This window comes from Callorhinchus milii, unplaced genomic scaffold (assembly GCF_018977255.1).
Source record: "Callorhinchus milii isolate IMCB2004 unplaced genomic scaffold, IMCB_Cmil_1.0 Scaffold1, whole genome shotgun sequence".
Lineage (NCBI taxonomy): Eukaryota > Metazoa > Chordata > Chondrichthyes > Chimaeriformes > Callorhinchidae > Callorhinchus > Callorhinchus milii.
In genome coordinates, this window is record NW_024704742.1 from 96133333 (window position 1) to 96156079 (window position 22747).

The following is a 22747-nucleotide window of genomic DNA, read 5'->3' on the forward strand; positions in this document are numbered from 1 at the left end:
CGACAGTATGGGAAACTTATCGCTAAACAAATTGTGATACATTTACAAGTTGCAAATAGCATGTTATCTTTAAACTGTTAAAAAAAAAGTCTTTACATTTCAAATCACATTTGGTGTTGAATAGCATTAAGTCAACCATAATTAATATTTGAATTGTAATTTCCGTACAGGAGTTTCCTATTAATTTAATGACTATTACATTATTACATGAATCAAAGGAAGATCATATTTATATAACTCATTATCCAGAGGTTTTTTTGCCCAATCCAAATGTCATGTTAGGTCTTCTTGGAGGCTGCATAGCTGGTAACTTGTTTTGGTGCATTTAGTTCTAAGCCATTATGCCTGCTGTTGCCCAAAGTAATTATCTATCTGAGCGTATTTGCTATTGGAAAAGAACAGCTTTTGTGCAAAGTATGGCAGTGTGAGTTTGGTCCGCAATCAGGCTGTGATGCACACTTCTGTTTTACACAAGAAGTTTCAGAAACAGCATGGACTATTTTAACCTGCTGCGTTCCTTAATCACAGCTCCAAGGGCCATTAAAAATAAATGGTCTGCAATATATTCCCTAGCTCATGGAGAGGGAACGCTCATGCTAATGAGAAGATGAACCTTTCTTGCCTTTAGTTCACCAACCATGCTGGCTCTATTGTGGACCTCCCAGGGGTCTTGCTAAAGGCCCCAGAGATGAAAATCTAATAAATGAACAGGTCTAACATGATCTCAGCACCCGGGCCCATTTACAAGGCCAGGCGGGCTGACTTCATTACAACCTGCCCCAGGTTATCAGGGCAGACAATGACTGATCATTCTGAGGAGCTGAAGGAACCAAAGCTGTCTGCCTGAGACAACAAATAAAGCCAAGCCTGAGAACTGAGGTTAAAAAGTGATTTACAAGGCTTGTCGATGCATTTGTCCCAGTGAGTCGCATTTGGCTGCCAGCCATGGCGTGTTACCCAAACTGCTCACATCCTGCAATCTTTAGCAAAATAAATTCATCCTGATTGCAGGAAGTTTTCCTTTCAGTGCTGTCTGGCCAGGAAACTGACAGAACATCACAAAATAGGAAGAGCCAGTTGCGGTTGTTAATAACTAATAATAAAGGCATAAATCATCAGATCTTTGACCCGTTAACCTTTACGGCTATAATAGATTGGGTTGCATAAATTAACCATATCAGATCATAGAGCGGGGCATTGTGTTTCCCAGACACTATTCCCTGCTTAGGAAACATAAGACTGAAAATGAAATCTTCACATGGGAACTTGACACTAATGACACAGAGTTCCCTTTGATGGGCTGCACAAGCCTCCTTTCAGTGATCGAATCTGGACCTAAGCTGATCCAAAAGGTCTGGCCTTCATTTTATTTATATGCGTTTGACACCAGTCCCAGTCTGGAAAGATTACAATTAGTCCATGAATGGCATCACTTCCCCTCGGGCAGTGGGGTGGGGGTGGGGGGAGAACATGAAGTGAAATAAGTGGTAGAAATGTAATATAAGCCACGAACAGTGAAGAACTGAAATACGACCAGGAAATGTTGGAAATGCAGAACATTTCTTGCCAATTGAAGGTGCTGCTTTGCATTCGAGTGTTGATTTGTGGAATATCTGCTGAACTCAAACTTGAGTTAATGTCATTCCTATTTGACTTCCCCCTCAAATTTTTTCCTAGCCCGAGTGCCAACACATTGCAAGTCTAATTTACAATATTTTTTATTGCTTTTGACCTGCACCACATCAGAGCGGACGGAAGTCCAGTGGATTGGCTTGAAATACTTCTGGTTACCAGGAGTCCCTATTTATGTGACTCAGTTTCCTTATCAATAAATCTTATTTAGAAATACTGCAATTTAGACCCCAATGTTACATATTAATAAAACAACCTCATCCAGTGTAATTAGGAACCCTTGCTCTTCTTGCATTGTAATTCGCACTCAGGCTCAGCAAATGATTGGCCTGCGAGAAATTTTATTCTAAATCCAATTAGCCCTGAAACCTTGGCTACCAGCCAATGTTTGAAACAAAATAGCTGCTAATGTTATAAAAGGAGCATCCTCACAGTGAGAAGAAATGACATTTGGGATTCTATTACTTTCGGCTGTATAAATTGTACCCTGATTAACCCCAAAAAACGTGTGCACAACCTATGTGGGGTGAAGAAATGTATCATAAACAGCGGAATATGTTGTTGTGTTGGGAGGAATGGAAAAATTGTAACAGAAGATGTGTTTGTTTTGGATTTCTGTTGTACTAAATATTATATTTATAAATAAATATATATTTTCAAAAAAAACTGTTCCCTGATTAACCATTTCAGGTAATAGAATGTAACTGGTAATGTTATTGTATTCTTCTGTAACTCTACACAATTGATGATAAAGTTATCAGTAGGAATATAGACAATGTAAGAGACACAGAGGGGTAAGTGTCACCAGCTTGAATAATATCATTTCTAACTTATTTTTTAACTATAGATTTATTTTTGGACCACCATCTGGCGAAGAAACCTGCAATCCAGGTTCTAAGCAGTCAAGTTTTTCCAATCAGTGATATGAATCTGCATGAAAGATGGCCCTGATGGAGAACTTGGAGTCTCTCAGTCAGGAGTCAAACCTCTTGTAGTGACACCACATTTTAGTGCTGGTTACAACTGAAAAATATTCTGCAACTTTAATAGACAAATTTTTAAAAAATGCAGCATATTTGCTTGTCTGGCTAGGATCACTTTATCCTTTAGTTGAGGGCTAAGGTTGAGCTAAGGTTGAGGGCACGACTATACCTCCAAGTCTCATTGATGAGCCAGACGGGTTGGTCAGCCATTAACAGTGCCTTAAATTACTGCAGACTTGACTGGTTCAGCCCCAGGGATCTACTTTCTCTTCCTCGTAAGGAGAATAATTAGTTGAGATGGATACAGCACTCATTTTATCAGCCCTGCAAGGAATGAAGGGCTGAGTTAATCCACTGGGACCGGAACCTATAGCCTTTTGCCCCAAAGCTCCAGTGCTAAAGCAACTGAACTACCTAAGATATCACAAAATATAAAATGGCTCTTTAAAGAGCAACATAGTTGTGGTCCTCTATGGGGTTCACTCAGTGAAAATCCATACCACGCATTATGTAACATAATGCATTTTTAATTCATAAACCAAGAATGTTTAAATAGCAGAAATGCAAATAAACTCATTGTTTAACAAATAATTCTTTAGGGGAAAGTAGTTTCAAACACAGTCCATGTTCCTCACTAGCTACACTGTCTCGCTGTCTCTCAGTGGATTGATTTCAAGCTTCTCACCTTCACCTGCAAATCCTCTCACATCCTAGCACCTGCCTAACTTTCTGATCGCTTCTTAGTCTATTCCTTTGCTTGACCCTCCGATTGGCTAACCTGGGCTTGCTGCACACACCCTGCTGTCGATGGCTGAGCTTTCTAATTCTACGCTCCTAAACTCTGGAACTCCTTCCTCAACCCCTCTGTCTCTCCCCCCTCTCTATATGTCTTCAAATCCTGCCTCAAAAACCTACCTCATCGACTATGACCATGAGTACCTTTTTTCCCCATCCTCCCCCAGCTCGGCATCAGCCCTGCCAATTGTAAGCACTTTGAGATGTTAATCCATGTGAAGGGTGCTTTATAAATATAAGTTGGTAGTGGAGTTGTACCCTGTCCTTCATCTGTCACTGGCTGAATAGAGAGAGATGGGAATGAAAGATAATAATCATTCTTGCATTTGATATAGTGCCTTATCACGTCATCGAGACATCTCAAAGCGCTTCACAGGATATACTGTGAAGTTGAGTGACTGCATGTATTTTGTGAGTGAATGGTACAGTACTGAGAAGGAGCCATTCTTCTAGCATTCCTATTTTGCCACTCAAAGAAGATATAATCAGACATGCCCCAAACACCACTGTTGAAATACACATGATTACTGTGCTAGTAGAACAGTTCTGATGCACCCTAGACCCTGAAGGCAGATTGAGGACCTGCTGAAAAATGTGTGGGACAGGCAGTGCTAGGCTTTGTTACAATGCCAGCCATCATTACAGTCTTCCCAGCCATGTGCAACCATTATGGTTCCTGCCTGATTGACTATAATAATCCTTGCATTTGATATAGCACCTTATCATTGCATTGAAACATCTCAAAGTGCTTCACAAGATATATTGTAAAGTGGTGTGGACTGTGGAAGGAACAATTAAACTATGAAGCATTAAGTCTATATTGAGTTCCTTCACTCTACCCAAGTGCCTTTCCATGGGCTGATATCTCTAAATGTTCGTCTACTGAACCTGCTTACTTTATCTGCAAAATACACTTGCTTCACAGTAAAAATCCTGTGATGAGATTTGAGACATTTCAATGACACGTAAGATGCTATGTCAAATGCAACGATTAATGTATTACTTTCTTACTTTGTGAAAAGTTTCCCGAGAGTGCGGATACCTACATAATTTATATGAACTTGCTGAACTTTCTATACACTGTAATGATGCCCTGCTGGACTTAAGTTTGAAATGTGAAGACTGCTGCTTCTACATTTTAAAATGCTTCATGTAAGAGAACCCTAATGTGTGCTTGCAAGTCGTCTTCAGCATCTCAGACAGACCTTTGTTTTCTAATTATGCTGCCAACGCTTGAAAAACCATCATTGGTGCCCATATACTTATTTACTGAAGCGACTATGCTGTGTATTGAGATAGGGATTGTTGATGTTTGGACTTAGAGAAAACCAGCTGATAACTGCAAATGTATATATTCAATATATATTCATGCACTGTTTGTAAGGTGGTTGTCATTATTAGTGAGCTTTTCATACCCAAAACACACAATAACAGCTGATGCCATGACTCTATTGATTTCTAATGCTTGTTGTAATAAAAGATCATTGCGCAGCATCAATGTGTTTCATCTTTCTCATAAGATGGGAGGCAATTAGGTGCTAGCTACCAGCGTGCAGTCAAGGGAGACTGTTGATAGTTTTGGTTAGCTACATGATGCACTATGTTGTATGGAGGGGGAGGGGGTGCTCAGTCTGAGAGCAAAAGGGGGCCCCTTAACTGTGCATGTCTATGAAATCATAATACACACATCCCTGGGTCTGCCAATCTCTTCTGGTCACTCCCCTTGTGTAAGCAGAATGGTTAACTGATTTACTGGCTTGCCTAAGTCTAATGTTTGTGAGTCTCTGGATCCTCATTATGTGATTGGCCAGACATTTGATGAATTTCACGTTCAATAAACTACGTTGGCCACAGAATATGGCAATGATGTATTCCAGCATAAAAAAAGTCCTCCAAACAAACAGGCCCTTATTGCTTCCAGTGCTCCGCTGCCAGAATTTCAACCCCAACGGTTCTAATTTGTGGTCTTTCCTCTTGAGGAATCTCTATTAGAATTCTCTTCTGACTTTGAGGGAACTCAATCCAGGAAATAGATAGCAATGGAGTAAAGTTACCACGGGTTGAGATGATACCCATCTAGAAGGATGCTGGAAGGAATCCTCATTTGCATGCTTAAGATTCCTCATTAAGTATTACCATTAAGAAATATTGCAAATTAGAGTCTAATACTCATTTAAGGCAAATGGCCTTTATATTCAACCCCATTTAAGGTATAACAGAATATATGATTGTGAAATAATAAAATCTTTAATTTCCAGGTGAGCAAGGCTCAAGCCTCCCAGCCATGCATGTGATAAGATCTTTGGTTTCAATGACACCATTGGTTGTGACTTTTCTATGGAAGAAAAGATTACAGTATCTTGAGAGAAGCTGTGAACTTAGACACTGCTGATCATTTGAAGCAATTATTAAGAACATTAATAATGGAATGCAGTATCATTATTCAGTAACATCTGATTTCAGTCATAAGGGCTTACAGTAAAGCATTCTAGCTGTGTTTCTGTTTTTGGGGAAAGGTGGGGTAACGTAGCACATTTATATTGTGCAACGCTGCAAGTAACTACAAAAACGGCACAGACGTAGAAATGTTAAAATATAGCTTTATGAGTTAAGATATGCATTCATTTAACATTCATGAAGAGGCAACCGCATATCATATGGTAGTTACAAAGTAACTAATGGTAGGGTTCTGCATTTATTACCCAGAGGGAGATCAGAATAATATTATAGATCTAAACATTAAAAATACATTTCAATGAATAATACATTGAAGTAACAAACACAGAATTGCTCTTGTATGTCTGATATGCAATAAGAGAAACAGGTATGTTGATCTAGGAGGTCACACAAGATTTGAAATAATTAGCATAGATAGAAAATAAGAGAACAGTATGAAGTTAAATTAAAATATTACGCAAGGTATGGAAGATATAAGAAAACCTGGAAAGGATTTAAGTAAGAATTTAAGAGAGATTTAAAATATCTTATATTAGAAGCTGAAACAATGTGATACAGTTAGCTATAATTATAATAACAACAATATAATAATAATCCTTGTATTTGATATAATGTCAATGTATAACTAACCTACAATGTCAAGAACATCACAAAGCACTTCACAAATTTTCTGTATAGTGTAATGATTGTATTTGAAGATGAATGCAGCAGTGAATTCGCACACAACAATTTTCTACAAACAGCCAGTAGGTAAAGGACCAATTTCATCTGGGAGATCGTTGGTCAAGAGAAACTGCCATCTCCTTTCAAATAATGACATTGAATCTTTAACATCCACCCAAACAGGCAGATAGATCTCGGGTAAATGTAGTATCTGAAGATCAACACTTCTGACAATGCAGCAATCCCCCATGACTCTATTAGAATATTAAGTCAAGAATATATGAGACTATATAATGGAAAGGTCAATTTTGCATTACCATTGAGATTTCATATTGAACAATTTGGAAGTTTGTGATACCAACTCACTGGAACTCTACAATTCGGATCTATTTTCAGAGCTTTTGGTTACCAGACAAAATCCCCATTTGTAATTAAGAAATCCCATTAAAAATACCACAAAATTAACCCAAAGGAGTGCTTTTGGGTATTAATGAAGCAGTAGTGCTAGAATAAAACAGGAAAAGAGTAGGGAATTGGGATTAGAGTAGTTAGCTTTATTGGATGAGTGAGCATCAGCACTGACTCGATGGGCCAAATGGCCTCCTTCTGTGCTGTAATTTTAATGACTCTATGACCCTAATTGTTGTGATTGGGAAATCTCAAATTAGACAGAGATATAAAGTAATGACAAAAGGTTTTGACAATAAGCTTTAATAACTTTAAGGATTTTGATAGGCAAAAATAGAATACAAATGAGAAAGAAAGGAGGTAGACATATTTTCAGGAACTTGGCAGCTGCAAGAAAAAATTATACTTAATAGAGTTGCATAAAAGTTTAAAAGGGATTGAAAAAAATCAGAACGATACTTCAGGATGTACAAAGACAGTAGAAAAGAGACAGAAGGACATAGGTTTAGAGTTGCATAGGCCAATTTCTGGACCGTCACCAGGAAGTTAGAATTTATCCAGAGATAATGACTGGAACAGGTGCCAGGAAAGGTAGTTGAGTCTAGAACTCTGGACTGATTTAAAGCACAGCTTGATGCTGTAAATGGGGGGGACTAGTAGGGTGGGTGTTCTGGGAGGATGAGATAAAATGGTGGAGCATTCTTAACGGGCTGAATAGCCTCCAATTCCTGTTTTCGTAGAATGAATATTTCAAAGCGTTAACAAATTATGATAGGGACCACCAAGGTCGGAGAAAGAAAAGAAATGAAAGGTTGCTGACCAAAAGCATGATGATAAGGCTAATGCCAAAGTTGATGAACGTGACTTTCTTGGTTCTTTATTTAATGAGTATCCCCATCCCTCAAAGGATTGAGTTTAAAATCCTCATCCTCACTATTAAAGCCCTCCATGCCCTTGCTCCTCCCTACCTTTGCAACCTCTTAACACCATATCAATCTTTCCACTTCCTCAGCTTGATGGGCACTGCCTGCTCCATGTCCCCCGCCCTGCCATCCCACCATTGGCAGTCGGGCTACTCTCTGAAACTCCATCCCTGGAATCCCTCCGCCTCGCCCCTCCCTGTTCTGCTTCAAGGTCCATCTCAAGACCTTCTGCTTTGACCCTGTCTTCGGTCACACTCCCATTCCCAACCCCTACCCTCCATCCTTTTCGATTCAAACCCCCAGCTCAGATGCAAACCATTAATTGTACAGCGTCTTGGGAATTCCTTCCAAAGTGAAAGGCGCTATATAAATGTAATTTGTTTTTTGTTGTTGAGGATGCTGGCAAGCATAGCCACAGTTGAAGGACAATAGAGAGGACGTATTCATGTACTTTGCAACACAAACAAGTGGGAGAAATGTGAAATTGTAAAACCGATTCTCTGATTTGAAATTTGGACACAGTAAATCTGTTGTGAGTTACATGAGTAAACCTGAACGAATGTCAAAGGCGTGAAGCTGGAGCTGTTGGAATAAGAAGAGTTACTGTATTTGATTGCTGTGCAGTTGTTTGAGTGGTTAACGTTTTTGGCCAAGCACCTTTTGCGGTGTTTATCTGGCAGCATACTTCAGAGCAAGTTTCAAATCGTAGCTTTGAAGTACCCTGAGGCTGCTGGTGCAAGGATCCCACAGGAGTTACTGTGGAAAGATAGGTGAACATGGCAGCTTAATTGCACACTTCAATGTCCCATAAACAACCATGAAATTAATGGCCAATTTTATTTGGGGGATTGTTGACCAGGACATAGGGAGATATTCCCTTCTCTAAACGAGTAGAGAAAATTGCAGGCATGTTTTAACCAATAGTGCTAAAATAGTCCAGATTTTGCCTAGTGGTCACGAACCTTTCCCTTGCCCCAGTTAATATAACGATGAATGAGGGTAGCATCTGAGGGTAGCATCCATTTTGGTGTCCAGGGTGAAAAGGAGATTGGTGCTTACAGAGGATGTTATTGACTTCAAGGTGGCTAAGAAGCTTCTGAAATAAGAAGATTTCTAAACATTTCCTGATGTTCATGATATCCTGAATAGTGCAGCCTGGACTTCGAGACTTTGAACCGGATTTGCATAATGAAATGATGTGCTTTATTTTGATTCCCCAGGATTTTTCCAGTTGTAATGCAAAGATTAAAGAGGACTGTCAGGCTGCAGAATTCAGTCAGTAATGCATTTAATCATAACACTATAGATACTATCTAGTCTGGAAGGAGAATGGTCTTTGGTCTGGGTGACAGCGTGAAGAACATTTATATATGAAATCGTCACTGAGGAGAAGGGCAAAATATATTTGCTTTTTGAATTAAGGCAGCAATGTTTTACTAAAAATGTGGTGAACAAATTCACATTTTATTCTGTGGAAGTTTATTTTCAGGACTTAATGTAGCAGATAATATGATGTAAAATGCATCGATACCAAATGATTAAGGAACCCTTGGTTTGAAATTGTCTCATTTCAGAATCCAATGCTTAAAAAAGATTCTTTATTTGAGGAGCATCTACTAACTGCCATACAGAAGCTCTCAGAGTGATTGGACCTCCCAACAGCAGCAACTTGCATTTATATACAACAACAGCCTGCATTTATACAGTGCCCTCCACGCAGGATAGTGTCTCAGAGCTCTAAACAGTGGCGGAGCCTGCCTGCGAGCCAGGGCGGAGAGGGGGAAGGGTGGGGGGAGGTGATCGGAAGCATGGTCAAAAATGTTTTGGGACTTGAAAAAGAGGAGAGAGGGGACAAGGCAGAGGGATTGACAGAGAGTATTTCAGAGTTTCGGAGCATAGTGGCTGAAAGTACAACCTCCAATAGTGGAGCCGAGGGTGTGAGGGGTAGGTAGGAGGCTGGTGCCAGTTGAGAGGCACCAGGTGGTGGATTGGGGAGTGAGGAGGTCAGAGAGCTAGGGAGGTGCCAGGGAGTGAAGGGATTTGAATACAAGTGTGAGAATCTTGAAGTTGATCCATTCGTTGATGGGAGCCAGTGGAGCCTGGCCAGAACTGGAGAGATGGGGGTATGGAATTTGGTCTGGGTCAGCACGCAGGCAGCAGAGTTCTGAATGAGTTGGATATTTTGAATAGTAGAGCAGAGGAGACTGGCGAGGAGTGCGTTTGAGTAATCCAGGCAGGAGGTGACAAACGCATGCACGAGAGTTTCGGCTGCATTAGGAGTAAGATACGGTCGGAGGTAGCCAATGTAATGGAGGTGAAGGAAGGCGGTCCTGGTCAGGGACCGGATGTGGGGGAACGAACGATAACTGGGAGTTGAACCCGATGCCTAGATTGCGCACTAGTTCGATGAGTGTGAGGGAGAGCCCAGGGAGGTTAAGCACCTTTCACGTGAGTAGCGGCTCGGAGCTCTTAACAGCAGTGTGGTTTGACACTGAGCTGGAAAGAGAGGGGATGTGAATGAAGGCAAGCTCAAAGCAGAAAGGTATGATTTGAAAAGGGACAAAGAGGGGACAAGACGGTGGAATTGAGGCAGGGAGTTCCAGAGATGTGGGGCACAGTGTCAGAAAATATGCCCACCGATGGTAGAGCAAACAGAATGAAGGCCATGCAGAAGGCCTGAGCCAACTGATCAAAGTTGGTGGGTCGTGAAATGGGGTTATCAGCAGGTCAGAGAGTTAGACAATGCCAGGGCATAATGTGATTTGAAAGTGAGAGTGAGGATGTTTAAATTCATGTATTTTGCAACAGGAAGCCATTGGAACCTGGCAAGAACTGAGTGATGGGGTGTGGAGCCTGGTATTAATGAAGTCCAAGTTTTGTTTATTTGGACCTTAGTTTTAGTGAAGCTGGGGAGATCGGCAAGGAGAGCTTTGGAAAAATCGAGGTGAAAGGTAATGAAAGTAAGGATGAGGGTTTCAGCAGCGTATGATGTAAACAGGGTCAAATGAGGGGATGCGGTGGAGGTGGAGGAAAGCAGTCGTGGTCAGGAACCAGATGTGGAAGGAGGAAGGAAAACTGGGGAAGGAACCTGATAGCACATGAAATTGGAAAAGTGTTAGAATTGGGAGTTCTCAATTTCTCCTAGTACTGAGTTACATAACTATTTGTACGTTCCCCTGCAATTTGGGAATCTCATTTATTGTGCAGTTGTATCGGTTGGTTGACTGTTTCATAGATTCCTGACTTAACTAGGCTAGGAGAACAGCGCTTTATAAGTTAGGCTTAAAGGATTCACGATATTTGAAAGCTATTTTCCTAGTCAATCCCGTAAGCATCACACTTCATTTACCTGCAGTTATTTAATGATTGTGCTGATAATAAAGTCCTTTGATTTTTTTTTCTTCTCTGTATTTTATGTTAAGAAATGAAAACATTTGATAGACAGGTTGAAGGCTATTTAATACTGCCGAGTGTTCAGGAGATCTAAGGTGTTAGGAAGGAGGCATTGCCAGGGTGTGTGAGTTGGTTAACAATCCGAGCCAGATCCAGATTACCACAAATTCAGGATAACAGAGGATCTTTTGCTTTGCAGTTGAAATCAATATTAAAGCCCTCTGTGAGTATCATGCTCTTTCCAGAGTCAGATATGTACGAGAGTAGATTCTAGTTTGAACATCAGTAGCAAGGGATATAGCCACCAGCATACCAGGGTAGATTCATCTTTCATAACTTTCTTTAAATTCTGAGTAACGTAAAGAAACAAGAGAAGTCTGAGCCATTCACTTACTTTTTGCCATTTGCATTACTTTCCTTTCCTTTTATGAAAGAATAATTTAGCAAGCAGGTAAGCCAAATGCATCCCTGCAATAATTTTAACACTGAATATCAACCCCATTCACAGTAACAGTCAATCATTGACAATCATTCAGATTCCGTGATTTCCTTTGTAAAATTTTGCCCTTCACAGCCTCCCACCCGCCCAAAATTGTTCACTGATATAATGCAGCTACATGTCAGCTTCCTTATTTTAACTTTCTGACCCTCCCCCACCCACCCCACCACTCTTCTTCAAAAGAACCAGAGGAGAAATGTTAATCATTATGCACATTTTGATGAAGCTTTGCACTCTGCAGTGAGATGTTAGATTGTTGCTAGCTCTCTGGAGTTTTTCTGACAATGTGTTATCAGGTCATGTTTGCACTGACAGTAGCAGCCCATGCAGGAAACATTAAGTCACATGATTTCTGAGATGGAATAAATCAAGCGTGCAGTACAACATCAGAAAACTAATTTCCACCTTCAAATGGGGTGGTTATCTAAGCGTCAGACGAGACATTTTTAGCACTGGTACACTTTCTACAGGTTCAGTGCCACAACATGAATGTTAATGAACTTGATTTTTTTTATATGAGACTTAAGATGATTTTCATGATTTTTTGAGCTCAAGCATTATTTCACAGTTATTATGGGTTTGTACTCTGATGGTGGGTTGCAACTAAAATGGCATTGTTTAGGTGATGTTCAAATTGGCAATGTATGTGAAACAAACCAGAGCCAAGTACAATATCAGCCCAAGTCACATCAGGGAGAAATTCCATCTGAGTCCAGATTTGTTAAATCTGGATTTGTTATGGATTTGTTAAAGGCAAATCATGTCTACCAAACCTGATAGAGTTTTTTGATGAAGTAATGGAGAGGATGGATGAAGGTAATGCAGTTGATGTAGTTTATATGGATTTTCAAAAGGCGTTTGATAAAGTGCTACGTAAGAGTCTTGTAAACAAAATAGAAGCTCATGGTGTTAAAGGGACAGTGGCAGCATGGACACAGAACTGGCTGGGAGACGGAAAGCAGAGACTGGTGGTGAACAGTTGTTTTTCTGACTGGAGGGAAGTGTGCAGTATTATCCCCCAGAGATCAGTATTGAGACCACTGCTGTTTTTGATCTATATAAATGACCTGGACTTGGGCATAGGGAGTAAAATTTCCTAATTCGCAGATGATACTAAGCTAGGAAAAGTAGTAAACAGTAAGGGGGATAGTAGCAAACTGCAGGAGAACATAGACTGGTAAAATGGGCAGACATGTGGCAGATGAAGTTTAATGTGGAGAAATGCAAAGTGATGCATTTTGGGAGGAAGAATGAGGAGAGGCAATATAAACCGATGGTACAATATTAAAAGGGGTGAAGGAACAGAGAGACCGGGGGGTTCATGTAAGTAAATCTTTGAAGGTGGCAGGACAGGTAGATAAAGCTGTTAAAAAAGCATATGGGATACTAGGCTTTATAAAGAGGGGCATAGAATACAAAAGTCAGGAAGTTATGATGAGCCTTTATAAGGTTAGGCCTCAGCTGGAGACTGTGTTCAGTTCTGGGCATCACACTTTAGGAAGGATGTCAAGGCATTGGAGAGGGTGCAAAGGAGATTTACCAGGATGGTACCAGGAATGAGGGACTTCAGTTACCATGAGAGGCTAGAGAGGCTAGGATTATTCTCCTTGGAGCAGAAAAGGTTAAGAGGAGACTTAATAGAAATTTTCAAAATTATGAGGGGATTCAATAGGGTGAACAAGGAAAACCTATTTCCCTGGCGAGTGGGTCAGTAACCCGAGGTCACTGATTTAAAATAGTTGTTAAAAAAAACAGAGGGGAGGTGAGGAGAATTCTTTTTACACAGCGAGTTGTTTGGATCTGGAATGCATTGCATGAAAGGGTGGTGGAAGCCGATTCGATAACAGCTTTTAAGAGAGAAATGGATAATTATTTGGAAAGGACAAGTTTGCCTGGCTATGGGGAGAGAATGGGGTAGTGGGATTGAATTCAATAGCTCTTTTCAAAGACCCGGCACAGACACAATGGGCCGAATGGCCTCCTTCTGTGCTGTATAATTCTATGATTCTATGATTTACATTGTTTTCTTACAATTTCAGAATATGTAAAAGTCAGCAATCTCTTAAATTCAGTCTTAATCCCGAGGCTGGATTGCGGTAGTTCTTAAAAGAATCTGTAGGAAACTGGCTTCAGAATTAAGACTGAATTTAGGGATTTGCCGATTTTTATGTGTTCTGAAATGCTAAGAAAATAGCTTTGGTCTGGACCCGGTGTAATTTCTCCCCCACAATCATTCATGTTAAGACAAAGCTCAGGTGTCCCAATTAACGGAATGATTGAGAATGCAATAAAGTAAGTGCTCGACCCAATGAAAACAGCTATGCGAGTGGGCGATTTGCCTTTGGCTGAATAGAATCAACTAGTTAGGTAATGTGTGGATGTGGCTCAGGTTGACTGATTGTGTGATTTGATGAAGATAACTATAGAGGAGTAGTCAGGTGAATCTGCATGGTGAAAGGAGCACAAAGCACTGATTCTTAGGATTGTTTGCTGTTATTGGGAAATTGAACCATCTGCTGTGTTGAGAAAATTGGACAAATCTGCTCTTATCAAGGAACTGAATCATCCATTCTCAAGGTGTTGAAGGATTTTAGTACAATGGATCATCTGTCCTAGAAGAGTTAAGTTGTCTATACTCAAGTATTAGCAGGTGGTTACACAAAGGAGCAGGGGAACAAAAGAAGCTAACAACTTGACCTTGACTCACAGATGCCAGACTCTACATAAACAGTCTATTTTGTTTGGGGGGGTGTTGAGATCTTTGAGGTAAGTTTCAAATGTTTCAAGTTTTGTGCTGGAATTATAATGTGGTTCAGGTAAAGGGCAGGGGAAGATTTATAAATCCCCAACTATCGATAGTTCTTTGGAACTTGAACCTATCTAATTTAAGCATGACCAACTGCTGAACCATCACAATTTCTATTTATTTTTGGTCAGCCAGATGTCTGAGACATGTGGAAACGTATCACTATGGTTAACAGTATCCAAACCAAACTGAGAATTCCATGCATCCCACCTCCATGTGGAAATTTCTGTGTATTAGAATGGAATGTGCATCCTCCTTAACCAATTCTGGATAGTATTAGTTGCCGGCTGGTTTCCTTCCCTTAGTGCTAGTGATTATCATTATTTCTTCCAAGCTACATAGACTGTTACAGCACAGAAACAAGTCATTTGGCCCAACTAGTGTGTGCCAGTGTTTTTCTCCACACAAGTCTTCATTCCTTCTAATCTCCTCTCCAGTAACCTCTATTCCTTTCTCCCTCATGTAGGGTTCAACTACAGTTAGCCAAGCCATAAATAGAATTTTTAAAAATGAAGAATTCATCCAACAGTTTATTTTTTAACAAAACAATTCTGACGAAGAGTCGTGGACCTGAAACATTGACTCACTTTCCTTTCTCCATAGATGCTGCCTGACCTGCTGAGCGTTCCCAGCAGCTTCTGTTATTGTTTTAGCTTATTTTTAACTATCTGTTTTGAAATGTTACACTATGGAGCTTGACAAAGTAAGAGGTAATTAGATGACAGAGCTGTAATACATGACATGCAGTGATCAAAGTGTTAATGACCAACTCAGTTAAATGTGGTGAAAGTGCATGTCACATTGTTGGTCAGCAGTGTTAGAACTATGTTAAAGGTTCAGCCAGTAGGAGGGGAATAAACTCTCAGGAGCTGAGGGAGGGAAGGCAAACTGGATAGCTAGCTACACAGAGAGTGCTAAGATAGCAGGAGGTAGGTTTTAATTAGGGCCAGTTTAAGATTAGAAGTCTGCCGAATAAACACTCCCAAAAATTAAGATGAGGGAATCAGGTACAAAGGCAGTTGGTTTATGACCAAATGCGGGAAGAACATTATTCCTTTAATTTGTTATTTTTCATAGAAATATAGAAGTTGCCGCACTAAAGGAGGCCATTTGGCACATCGTGACTACGTCATCATAGCTCCGCACAGGAGCTATCTTCTCAAATCCCATTTCCCTGCTCTTTTCCTTTATCTCTTCATGTATTCAGTCTTCAAGTTTTTATCTAATTTTAAATATTATAATTGACTTGACTTCAATAGACAGTTATAGTAACACATTCCTAATAACGTTTTGTGTTTTAAAAAAAAATCTAATCTTCCCCCGTTATACCAGTAGCAATGATTCTCTATCCATTTCCTCTAGTTGCTGATTGATTGACTAGTGGACATAATCTTTCAAGATTTGCCCTCTCGATTCTTTTCATAATTTTGAACACCTCTATAAGATCCCCTCTCACTCTCCTTTGCTCCACTGAATATGAAAGTTGAAAGTTTTAAGACTTTCATCTCATCCCTGGTATCATCCCAGTGAATCTAGGCTGTATCCTCTGGATGACTCTGAATCTGCACTTCCAGATCTTATTTGTCTGATCCAGTGGGGGCTTCCCCACATTGTGGCAATAGAACAGAAAGCATTGGCAGGATACATAGAGCATAGTGCCTTTTGGTGTATCTAACAGATTGTTACTGGGAGTCCTAGCTTACAATATATGGGTTCTCTTGTGATATGGCCAGCAGTTTTATATGTCTCAAGGTTAAGATTATTGTTAAAATGTCTGGTATATAGGTATTTTTATACACTGAAGGCCAACATTCATTCGGATGTTAAAAGTGGATTCCATTGTGGAAATGGAATGATTAGTTTTTCATTAATTTTTCATGAACTGTTTAATTAAATAAGTTGTAAAATATGCTTCTGGCTCTGTGCCAACTATAACATCTGTCTGACTTCCCAGAGCCACTCCATCCTGCTGACGGCTGGACTGATCAGCCTCTGCTGCCCCAGCCTCTTCCAGTTGCAAGTCAATCATGCACAGAATGGGCTGTCTCCCTTTGCCTGTTCCGGGCAGAGGGGCAGAAACAGCTGCTTCATGAAGCGCATCGTTCACGCCTCCGTGAATACACGCTTGCTTGCTTGAGTAAACCAGCTGTACAATTTTCAAATCATGACTGAATCTCTGTTCTAGGCAGTCAATGCAAGACCATTATGCTGTTACTCCGCAGTGCATACCAACATAAGCATGAGATCTTTTGAGTCACTTTAGTCATCTGCTTTCATTCATGCATTAGAAAGTCACTCAAATGCCTGTTAAGCTTATTAAGTTATTATAACAAGGTAACTTGACTTAGCTGTGAAATTAGTTTGCACTAAAGTCCTGCAGTGTACAAGAGACGTGTGGTTGCATTTGTTACTCTTTCATCTCTTGTTTCATTCCATACAAATGGGTGCTGAGGTCAAATACTAATAGCTTGCTGTAAGCACAGATAACATCACTATGTGTCCCTGCTTTGAACTATCCAACAGATTCCCAACAGTGCCAGAATCCATCATTTCTTCTTAATGAGACTTAGATGTTGAGATAGTCGGACAATTAGAAAATAAAAGTGGGCAGCGTAGGGGATATGAATCAGGCAGATTCAATCCTACCTACTCCAGGTCAAATGCTGGGATGTAATGTACTCCACTTTCTATTTTGTATGATTGGAAAGGAAGAAGTAATTGAAATATTTAATGGTCTGAATGCACTTGGTCGGAATCAAATTTTAGTACAGAACCAAAAACCCTTGATACAGAGTTACTAGGTGTTTAAGACTTTTTTTATTCCTGATGCTTCCCATTCCAATTAAATGTGACATTATTCCAATGACATCACTCTATTGCTGTCACAATCTTGTAGTGTCAAAATGGAACTAAAAAAGTGTGGTATTAAGACTTGCATCTGTCAGAGGAAGCCTCGAGGACTCAGGATTCAAGGATACTCTCAATGCTGAGTGGGGAATCCTTCAGCAATTATCAGGGAAACTAGGAATATTAACCTGGGAATTCTGAAGCATCTGTTGGAATAAGACTTCAATGTCAATTATCTGGGGTATCCACTGGAGACAATATGATGTGCTGGTTGGGTAATCCCAATGCTTCTATTGAGTAAAGTCTAGAACATCTGTCTGACAATCCTGGAACATCCATTATGAAATGTTCATAATGTAGAAACTTATACATATCTTTTTGTGGGGCTCCTCTGATGGCCTAATTGGTAAAGGCACTGCCTGATGTAGCACTGAGATTTGTAGAGCAGAACATTACATGTTTGTCTGTGCTGAGTGGGGAATCCTGCAGCAATTATTAGGTAAACTAGGACTATTACTGATTCTTAATTGATGTTGAAGGCGTCTCCAACAGATGATTCACAGTTTCCAGAATTCCAGCTGTTCTTATCTGGAGTAGCATTTAGGATGCTACTATTGGCATTTGTGGTCTATGCTGAGAGTCTCAGCCCAGTTTGGCCTCCTGATCGCTGATCTTCACCCCTGCCAGAAAGTGTGCACATGTGGTTGTCAGGCAAGAACAGAAGTGGATGTGGTGGGGATGAAGGGATGATGAAATAGGGAAAAATGGAAAAAATACCTCATTAATAATAATAATTCCTTGAATTTGATATCATAGAATCATAGAATTGTACAGCGCAAAAAGAGGCCATTCGGCCCATCAAGTTTGTGTCAGCTCTTTGAATAGAGCAATTACTTTCAATCCCACTGCCCAGCCCTTTCCTCATAACCCTGCAAACCCATCCTCCTCAAATACCCATCCACTGCGTTTTTAAAAGTAGTTATCGAATCGGCCTCGACCACCCTTTCAGGCAATGCATGATCAAGCATATAATGCTTGATCATGCCATTGAGATATTGCAAAGCGCTTCGCAAAATTATTTCTGTGAAGTGTAGTAACTGTGTATTTTGTAGGCAAATGAGGCCGTCAATTTGCACACAGTAATGTCCCAGAAACAGAAAAGTGCCAATGACTGAATCATGGTGGATTACATGGAGAATGGGGAAACGCATATTGAGGAGGCCATCAGAAGAGAAAGCCTGGACTATGGATGCCATATAGGACACTTGAACTGCTCAATACATTGAGGGTTTGTCATAGATACTGTGGTGGAGATAAAGATTTTAAAAAATCATTAAATGGTACAACTGACACTTATTTCCATCAGGGCTGTGTACCATCAGGTATAAACATATTTGTTTGTTTGGGGCAAATTTACAGTATTCCTTAAGGTGTTCCTTGTGTTAATTACCTTAAGAAATGCTTTCATTTTTGGGGGGTCAGCAAGGGTCTGAAACATGTGGAACCTGTTGCTGTAGCTCAGTGGTTAGAGCACTCGCTTTGCAAGTGAGAGACCTGAGTTCAATTCCAGGCAGGGTGAAACCTTGGGCAAGTTTCCTTACTCCACACGCCTAATAATAATCCCTCCAAAAAAAAAATAATAAATTGGTCATTTTTAATCCATGACTGTTTGTGGGACATTGCTGTGCGCAATTGGCTGCCGCGTTTGCCCACAAATATAGAGTCAATTCACTTTACAGTATATTCTGTGAAGCGCTTTGGAACGTCTAGAAGACGTGAAAAGCGCTATATCAAATGCAAGGATTATTATTATTATAAACCCATCACCATTCCTAAGAGTATCCAAACCAAACTGAAAATCTACCTACAAATAGAAGATTCTATGGAATATCACAAGTTTGTTACTGTTTCTTAATAGGTTCAACCTTATTATTTAAGGAATTACCTGTACTCAACACACTGGTCCCAGCCTACAACGCCTGCAGTCAGCTGGCTATTTGCCAGTGGTCTTTGCTACCAAGATCTTGGCCGACACTAGCAAACTCACCGTTTAAGGTCAATTTCCTGGCTTTTCTTTACCAGTAAACCAGCAGCTGACCGGGAGCAGCTACAAGCGAGCAATCAGCACATTGATCACAGACTAGTTCTTTATTAACAAGGATGGAGCTAATTAGGAAATGGTAACAAATTTGCAGAATAGCAAACAGTTTATAATTATAAATAATCCTTTTGACATAGCGTTTTTCACTTTTCTAGATGTCTCAAAGCGCTTCACAGAATATATTGTAAAGTGAATTGACTGTATACTGTGTGGGCGAAATGCAGCAGCCAATTGTGTATAGCGGGTGTCCCATGAACAGCCGTGGATTGAGTGACCAAATAAATTATTATTTTTTTAAGTAAGGAATCTTGGCCAAGGTTTTGCCCTGGCGGGAATCGAACCCAGGTGTCTTGCTTGCGAGGCAAGGTCTCTAACCACTGAGCTACCACTCCAGTTTACCCCTATATTGCATGATGCACTCACAGAAACCCTATATATACCAAAATATATATAGGCTGAAAGTTGAGATGTGCCTTATGTGATTTGAATCAAAATTTATTAATTGAATCTTGCATATAATTATATGGAATGCTGATAGTAATAATCTTACATTTGATATAGTGCCTTTCATGTCGGCAGGACATCCCAAAGCACTTCGCTGGATATACTGTATTATACAGTGTGTTTTGTGGGCAAATGAGTGGGGCACAGAAACTGATTATTCATGCCAGCTAGTCTGTGCCAGTGTTTATACTCCACACGGCCCCCACCCTTCCTGTTCTCTCCTATATTCCTCTATTCCCACCTCATTCACGAATGTGTCAAGTTTCCTCTTAAATATGTAATGAGTTGAATCTGTTAAGAAATGTTAAACATTTTAGGCAAGCTCTGTGCATTGATGAAAACATTGTCTTTAAAGGATGTCCATATGCAAATTTGAATCATCTAATTCAGACGATTTTTCTTTTCCCCTTAAAAAATTCAAAATGTATCCATTCAATGCTGTGTACATTTGAATGAATTAGTGCTACAGCCTATAATACAAATTTGACACATTAATCGTTCGAATTTTGTTTCTGCTACAGGCTTTAAACAGGGTTTTTTGTTTTAGAGATAACTCTGACATTGACTTTGATGGAAATAGGTCTGTTTGAATCACAATGAAGCAACCACTGATTGTCAGCACATTAACTCAGCCGATAATCCCCACGTCCTCCTCACATTCCATCCTGGATTCCATCTCCCATTCACAGCCTGTTCCAGTCCTTGATTAACTGTGTAGCCATTCCTAGTTTTATTTCCCGTTGACAACTGGCCTTTCCTCAAGATTTTATCTCTGGTCTATTCAGAGCTGAAGATGGAAGGGGGAGGGGATGGGGGGAGGTTGATGCAATATATGATCTATTTTCAGGTTTTATAAAATAGAAACTATGACCCCTGAAACACTCTTACAGAAACAATGAGGGTGAACACTTCACCGTGCACTCCCCCCCACCGCCCCCCACCCTAATAAAAATGATACTTTACTAGCATCTTGCACATTGTAAACTTCACTTTCTCTGTGGAAACCTCTCTCAGTCAGACCAATTGGTGAGACTTCAGTTCTGATCCAAGATCTCATCGCAGCCAAGGTCTTATCAGTCAGCGTGATGTACTGGGGAATTCCGCTGAAAACAGGCTTCATATCACAAGGTACTTTACGCAATGGGAAGCCTTCAGTAATCTGGCAGTTTTATAATATAAATAATAATAATAATCCTTGCATTTGATATAGTGCTTTTCATGTCTTCTAGACGTCTCAAAGCACTTCACAGAATAGACTGAAAAGTGAATTGACTGCATTTTTTGTGGGCGAAATATGGCAGCCAATTGCGCACAGCAGTGTCCTACAAACAGTCGTGGTTTGAAGTGACCAATTTATTGTTGTTTTTTTTGAGGGATTATTATCAAGCATGTGGAGTAAGGAAATTTGCCCAAGGTTTCACCCTGCTGGGAATTGAACCCATGTCTCTCGCATGCAAATCGAATATTCTAACCACTGAGCTACAGGATTTCACATTGGAGCATTTTTTAACTCCCATTGTCTTGCCACCTTCCATCTCCTTTTCCTACCTGTTTGAGGCTACTCAGAGCCATTCAGAAAAAGTGTTCCACAAAACATATTGTGCAGCTGGAGATTATAATAAATAATAATCCTTGCATTTGATGTAGCACCTTATCATGTCTTTGAGACGTTTCAAAGTGCTTCACAGAATACACTGTAAAGTGAATTAACTGTATATTTTTGTGGGTGAAACATGGCAGTCAATTGTGCACATTATACCTGGCCAGAGACATGCTGCGGGTGTTTCTGTGAAGACGTCTGTCAATGTCCAATGTGGCATGGGCGCTAGTGTTGATACACCTCATCTCACTGGATTTCACAACTTTTCTCAAATGTTAAAATTCCATCTACTCAGCTTCCAAAGTATTAAACTAAATTGAGCTGCTCAGATGTTCTGATCTGTTAAAATTCCTGCTCACATTCATCTTACAGTTCACAATTTCAATCTACTGTTACTGTTAAACCAGGAGATGGCACAATGGGCCATTCTGTGCTATTTTTATTTAGTACAGAAATTTGTAAAATACATTACATCAGTGTTCAGCTTGAAAGCTTGCTTACAATGAGATTCTGCCAAAGGACAGAATGCACATAAAAACATCATTCTTCAAATTAATTGGTCATTCACTTCATGATTGTCCGTGGACTTGTTGGTGCAGAATAGTTGCTGCACTTGCCTACAAAAATCAGTCACTACACTTTACAGTAATCCCTAGTGAAGCATTTTAAATCTGATAATCTCACAATTGACTAATAAGGGATGTAAATATAACATTGTCTGGAACAATTGTCTAGAGCAAAATTGGAACATTGTTTGGAACAAAAACATGTAAGATTCAGTTCACAGGACTCTTAAAGAAATAGTATAAGTGGATAAAGCCATAATTCTTGCATTTGCTACATCGGATGATGTCTTCAAGCATTTCACACACTAAAGAGTGTAGTGTCTATGTACATGTTGGCAAACACAGTCATATTTTGTCTCATTCTCTATCTTTTCCCCATTTGCATTTGTACTTTTCCATTTCAGATACGTTGTATTTTCCTTTTGAAAGCTAATATAACTCCTGGGTCAACTGCCATAGTAACAATCCTGTACGTTAAAAAAGACTTAAATCCGTGCTTTCTGGTTACTGACTAACTGACCAGTGAAAATAATTTCTCTCTGTTTACTTTATCAAAATCCTCTTTTTTTA